This window comes from Phacochoerus africanus, chromosome 1 (assembly GCF_016906955.1).
Source record: "Phacochoerus africanus isolate WHEZ1 chromosome 1, ROS_Pafr_v1, whole genome shotgun sequence".
Classification (NCBI taxonomy): Eukaryota; Metazoa; Chordata; class Mammalia; order Artiodactyla; family Suidae; genus Phacochoerus; species Phacochoerus africanus.
The window spans coordinates 231,545,266-231,552,438 of NC_062544.1; the positions used below are offsets into that span (position 1 = coordinate 231,545,266).

Below are 7,173 nucleotides of genomic sequence, written 5' to 3' on the forward strand. Positions count from 1 at the left end.
TTTCTTTTTACTTTTTATGGATGCATGTGTGGCATATGGAAGTTCCCAAGCTAAGGGTTGAATCAGAACTATAGCTGCCAGCCTATGCCACAGCCACAGCAATGCAGGATCTGAGCAGTGACTGCAACCTACACCACAGCTCACAGCAACACCAGGTCCTTGACCTACTGAACAAAGCCAGGGATCGAACCCTCATCCTCATGGATACTAGTCGGGTTCATTTCTGCTGCGCCACAATGGGAACTCCTTAACCTCTTTTTAAAAGTCCAAAAATGTTTAGGGCTATGTATTCCAAAGTAAAGATTTATAGACTTGTGTTTACAGAGATAATGAAATTATAAATCTTTTGTTGTAATACCAAAGAAGGGTTATAAGAATACCGGAAATTTGGATAGCATCAAGAGGAGCGATAACATGGTAATAGATGTTTGAAACTGGCTGTGTAAAAATACTAACAGAATAAGCAAGGTCACCTTGAACCATTTAGTCTGAGTGGCATTTCATGCAAATACCCTTGAGGTTAGACTTATTGAAGTCATGACTTGAATTGCTGCTATCTTTGAGCTACTAATCTGAATGAGAGACTTGAAATATTGAGGTTGTGAATTGATTCAAGTAGTAAAATGTCTCATTTGCTATGATACCTGGGTGAGTATTTAACTTCTGATCATTCTGCTAATATTTCCAAGAGCTGTGTTAATTCAATGATAATTACATATTAATCAAATGTATTTATGCTCCTTTTGGATCTGTCCCATTCTATGGACAATAGTATCACTTTATTATAACTGAGATTCTCCATTTAGGGTAGAAGAAAAATAGATTATATAAGCACATGGTGCAAAATTCAAAATTTAAGAAAAGCTGCATGGACTTTCAGTTTCCATTTCAGCATGTAAATAGCTTGAAAGTTGTCTCTCCCACCATCAAAACATGAAAAAAGATGGCCAACTGAAAAATCAATGAATTTTCTTAGATCCATCAGAGAATTGGGGTTACAGGACTAACCACCACCTCAAAAACAGGAGAGACAGAAGAACGAATCAACCTACCTTTAGCAAAAGCATGGCGAGAACACTTAATAACTTGAATAATTGCTAGAAGCTATGTGAACTAGCTTGAGAGTTACAAACTCCTGGGAACCCCCATACTTGTACTCTTTCCTGAGATATAAAATCTTGGAAACCTCGTAGGTTATCATGGTGAAGATCAGAGGAAACTCCCTCCATGTCTGGCTAGGGGAAGAGGGAAAGTAACTCTCGAGATAAGCCCAGAACTTTTTCTAACAAAGCCCTATCCAACAGGGAAAAAAATGGGAGACTATCAGGCTTGGGGCAAGCATAGTTACCTAATTTCCTTTTAGCCTTCAAGTCTCACCTAAGGGAGAAAACTCCAGGAAGCTCTTGTAACAGTTGCAGCCCAGGAGTACAGGCCCACTAAATAGTGGTCATCACTACTGAGCCCATGAATATGAAAAGGGTAGAAAAGGAATATTATGAGCATCTCTATGCCCACAAATGTAATGACTTAGATGGACCAATTTCATGAAAGACAAAAGTTACCAAAATTCACACAAGGAGAAATGGATACTCTGAATAGGACTGTATCTATTAACTAAGTTAATAATTACTAACCTTCCGAAACAGAAAATATCAGGCTAAGATGGTTTCACTGGTGAATTCTACCAAACTTAGGAGAAATGATACAAATTCTCTAGTCTCTTCCAGAAAATAGAAGTACATCATTCTCTGAGGCCATCATTACCCTAATACCAAAACCAGACTAATATTACAAGAAAGGAAAGCTACAATAGCTCAAAACCAAAGATACAGGCATACCTTGGAGATACTGCAAGTAATCTTACAGACCAGTGATGATAAAATAGATATCTCAATAAAGTGAGTTATACTACTTTTTTTACTTTTCAATGCATATAAGATGTTTATACTGTAGTCTATTTTGCATGCATATCATTATATCTGAAAAAATGTGTATCATTAAAAAATACAAAAAAATTACAATAGTAACATCAAACAGATCACCAAAGCAAATATAATAATGGAAAATTTGAAATGTGAAAATTATCAAAATGTGACAGGGACATGAAGTGAGCAAATGCTGTTGGAAAAATAGTGCTGATAGACTTGCTCAACACAGGTTTACCCCAAACCTTTGATCTGTAAAAAAATGCAACTTCTTGGAAGCTTGATGTGAGGTATGCCTGTACAAAAATCAACAAAAGACCCTACATAGTGTATCATTCTGTAAAAGGAAACAGGATCTCAGTTAAAATAGAGCGGAGAGGCCAGAAGGGGGAGCTCCCACACCCTGCTACAGTAGCAGAGCTCAGCAGGGGAAAAAAAAAAAATCCACTTGGCAACAATTCAAACAATGAAAAGCCATGGACTCTGTTTACTATAGCCCTCCCAAGTCTCTCTTCCCTTCTATAAAAGTTTTCATTCCTTTGCTGTGTGAGGACTTGCATGAGTTCCTAAGGTTGCAAAACCTAAATTACAATTCTTTGTTGTTACCTAACCAATTTTTGCCAGAGAAATAACTAGCAGTTTGTTTTAGGTGAACAATTCCAACCACATGACATTCTAGAAAAGCAAAAACTTTATCGAAAGTAAAGACTATAGTAACAGTAAAAACAGTGGTTGCCTGAGGTTGGGGTAGGAATAGCAGGAAGGATGGATATAGGTGGAACATAGGGTTTTCCAGTGTAATGAAACTATTTTGTATGACACTGTAATCATGGGCACATGACATTCATTCATCAAAACCCATGGAAGTCTGCAACACAAAGAGTGAAGCTTACACTGTAAACTATGGTTAATATATCAGTAGTGGTGCATTAATTGTAGTAAATATATGACACTAATGCAAGATGTAAATAATAGGGGTCCCAAGAGGTGAGGAAGTATAAATCTAAAACCATACTGAAGATATATTATTTTCTAATGTAACAAAAGAAGATACATGGTGATAATTATTCCCTTTTACTCCTCTATCTTAGCCATCTGGTTCCTCTTCACAGAATTATTCACTTGTTACCAGGTTTTTTATGCAGTCTTAAAGGTACAATACATAAAAACATGTGTATGCATATACATGTTTTTGGTGGGTTACAGAAATGAAAACATTCTATACATATTTTTCCATACCTTCCCTTTCTCACCATAGAGTGTCTAGGCAAATGTTGCAGGATATCAGCATACATAGAGCTTCTTGATCATTTTTGACAATTTCTTAGTATTCCACTAATGGATATGCCATCATTCAACTTACTTAACAAACAAATTATTTTTCATCTTTTGCTATAATGAACACTCTACAATTATTATGTATGTATATATATATATATATATATATATATATCATTTGAAGTGGAATTAATTGGTCCAAATGTATGTGCATTTAAAAATATGCCAGCAGCAATGTCTTTTTTCCCACATCCTCATTTTATTGTTATCAAACAGTATCATTTATCACAGTGTTAAACTTTTCATGGCTGTCATACCGGTAAAAACTACTTTTTTCTGTTTCTTCTGAGAACTGAATCCATTTCTAATTTTTCTCTTGGGTTATCCATACTTTTCTTACTGAATTGTATACAATTTATAAGTAAATTTTCCAAGTACCAGTGATAAAAGTTACAAATATTTTCCCCAGTTAGTTGAATGCCTAGCTGGGGTATGGTATTTTTTATGTTTATGGTATAATTTTTCTGTGATGATTTTTACATTTTTATCTTTTCTAATTTTTGCTATTGCAGCTTGATGATATTTAATAGAACTTCTCATTTTTATTTAAGAATTTTCCTGTATAAACTTGTTCATTTATTTTTTCCATATTATTTTAGAAACATCTTGTCTAGTTAAAAAAAGATTGACATTTGAATGTTAGATTTATAGAAAATTTATAGAAAATCTTAGAGGAAATTGACATCTCTATAATGTTAAATCAACTTTTCTAAAATATAAAAACTTTCCATAAATTCAAGTCTTTTATGACCTTTGATATTTTATTTTTGTAGTTATGTGAGTATTGTTAAATTTTAATTTTTTGTCATCTTTTTATCTCTATTTTCTAATTTATATATATATGTGTGTGTGTTTATGTGTGAAAGATATAAATTTCTATAAGCAGTTTCATACTTTGTACCCAATTTATTACTAAATTTACCTGAAAGAATCCAAGAGAACCACCCACAGTATGTTGTGAACATTTCACTCTTAAGTGTGGTTGATATATAAGTTTTTTTTAAGAAATCCTTTATGAGACTTTAAAAGGTTTTATTTTTAAGTTTAAAAGAATTTAAAATTTTTATCAAATGTTTTCTCTGCAAGGGAAATCAGTATTTTGCACTCCTCCATTCCCTCTGATGCAGCAGAATTTGAGCTTCCTGTTCCCACAATCTTCGTCTCTGCTGGATGTGTTTCTGATTTCAGAGTAAAATTCTTTCATCAAGGGCTACAACAAATGGTCTGATAAACTGGAGGTTGAGCTTGGCACCTGGCCCTTTGAGCTTCTACTGCCAGTGAACCACCAGAGGAATGATCACAACGGAGGCAGGGAGGACAATGACTGCAACACAGGAGAGTCTCTGAAGCGCCTTTTGGAACTCGTGTGTCTGTGATAAAATGAATGGAAAACTGCATCAACTGCTAATGAGTCCAGACTTTTAGGAATGACAGTTTCCATCACCTCAGTAGGGAACAATCTAAGACCAGTTAAAGTGCTTACTAAGAATAAAGAGGTATGGAATGGATAGTGCCAGAAGGAAGATAGAATTACCAGCAATGACTGTATGTTCAGTTGCAGACAAGGACTGTAGCAGTTACGAGTATTTCATCCCAGCTTTGAAATAAATGTGTATATTCTTTTCTTGATTTCAGTTATTTTTCTTTGCTCTCCTCCAACCTTCTATTCCCCTGTTATCTAAACAAGATGTATTAATAGTGGCTAACCTTATAGCCTGGCATTTAGATTGTAGGATAAAAGCAGTACTATGATTCAACCCAAAGAGGAATGGACAGCACATGTGATGGGTGACATGGAATTCTTTATCCTTTCAGGAGAGGGTGAGTTTTGATTTTTACAGACATCAATGAATCATTTTAAGTGGAAGCATAATTTTCTACTGTCTTTATTTGTAAGGGAAGTATGGCTGGATGTATATTTCCCAGAAACCCTTTTTAAGGTTTAGGATTAGAGTGAGTCAATAGAGAAACTGCATAATATTTGGAGGGCAGAGACAAAGCAGCTGTCATTACCTTCTGAAGGTTTCCATAGTTAGGTTTGGTGAGAGAAAGATTCAGAGAAACCAGGGGATCCAGGTTTTCTTCAGTCTCTGCTCTGGGTGCAGCTCTTCCTTTCACCTGCCAGTCCTACTGAGCCACAGCAGCCTAGGCCCACCATCAGGCATGGAGGCAGCAGTCTTCTGTAAACATTGCTAGCTTTCCTTCACAGTCTCTCTCTGGCAGCTGCCTAGATTCTCTCTCAAGCTCCCAACTTGTCTCAGTGCTGTAGGAGTTTGGCTAGGAGCAAGAAGGTCTCTGGTCCACCAGCTCCCCCTTTGAGGAGTGCCATCTTCTTCCACAACTGTTCCTCTTATTCCTACAATAATCCCTTATTCCATGATACTCATAGAAGTTCTGCTTTCCTGATGGAACTCTATTACATTCATATCCATTTCCCACTTTTGGAAATTGTTATATGACCCTTCCAACATTTTCATTTTGTTGTATTAGAAATAAATATGTATTCCTCATAGGTTGTAGATTGCAGAGACAAGTCTCCCATAATTTTATTGTCTTTGTTAGAGGTTTGGAGGAGTTGTCACACACCCTCCCTTCTCTCTGGGTTATATTCAGTTAATAGCAAATAAAAGCAACAAGCAGGAGTCAAAATACACATCTAGCTTCATGATGGAAAAGCTGAATTTCAGAAATGGACAAGCCAGCCTCCCTCTTACTCCAATTTTAATTTTCCCATTCAGTCATCAGGGAGAAAGCAGGAAACCTTTCCCCACTCTGAGGTCTGTCCAGTGTGTGCACCACAAAGGAAAAGTAACTCATGGACAGAGAGGTTCAAGAGAAAGAGAGATTGACCAGCATTATCTATGTTTCTACGTAGTACCCTGCCTCCAGGCAGATAGTCATGGAATGGCAGGCTCTCCCAAGTTTCACTAGGCAGATAAGTCACTCCTCCCAGGAAGGGCAAGTGATGACCTCTGAGACACTACAAGTGTACATTCTAATATGGTCCTGTCTTTAGGCATCAGGAAAGGCACCCCACTGGAAACTTGGGGACCTGAGATTTGGGGTTCCACTTTGACACATCTCACTTGCCCTGTGTCACAGCAGCTTGAAGATCCTTGTTATAAATAGTTACTTTAGTAACTTATGGTTACCTGGACTGACATCTATTTATAATTCTAGAGACTAACTGACCTATTATTCATGTCAATCCCTCCTTGCCTGTATGAATTCTTTCCTAAAGAACTATAAACGCTATCAGAGAGAAAAACAAAATTCCATACTTGCCTTCCCATCATCCCATGAAGCTGGGGGTTGTTTTGAGCCATTGTTCTGTCCGGTAAGCCATAGAAATCTGCTAAGTGGAGTGTTGCTATTGAAAAGCTTGTTTTTCTAATAAAAGGGGCAGACACTTCTATCCTTGCCCATGCAAGGGTCTTCTATTGCTATTTGTTGAGACAACAAAATCAACAAGGGGAATTTCATTTGTGTATAAATAACCCTTACCAACTATCCTGAATTGGGAGGGGAAGATACTTATGTCAGATGTTGATGCTTCCTGCCTCTTCGATTCATTGTAAGGCTATCTAATGTCTACTCATCAATATTTTTTTGTTAACTTCCTTACCTTAGTTACAAAAACCATTACCTTTTTAACTGGACTCTCACATTGTTAGTACCTTAGTCAGCAGTGGTTCTCAAATGTGAATGTGCATCAAAATCATCTGGAGGGCTTGATGAATTACAGATTGCTGGAACCCATGAGGCCCATCCCCATATACTGACTCAGAAGATCTGGGATAGGTCTAAGAATTTCCATTTCTAGGGAGTTCCTGTTGTGGCTCAGTAGTAACAAACCCAACTATCCATGAGGACGTGGGTTTGATCCCTAGCCTCGCTCAGTGGATTAAAG

General features: G+C 36.8%; 1 long non-coding RNA gene across 1 annotated transcript; it reads left to right on the plus strand.

The window, feature by feature from the left end:
* Positions 1 to 226: 226 nt before the first annotated feature.
* On the plus strand, positions 227 to 4,892 carry LOC125113193 (uncharacterized). The gene is made up of 2 exons (XR_007131379.1): positions 227 to 1,898; positions 4,350 to 4,892. It is a non-coding gene; the product is annotated as an uncharacterized LOC125113193 (long non-coding RNA).
* Positions 4,893 to 7,173: the final 2,281 nt, after the last annotated feature.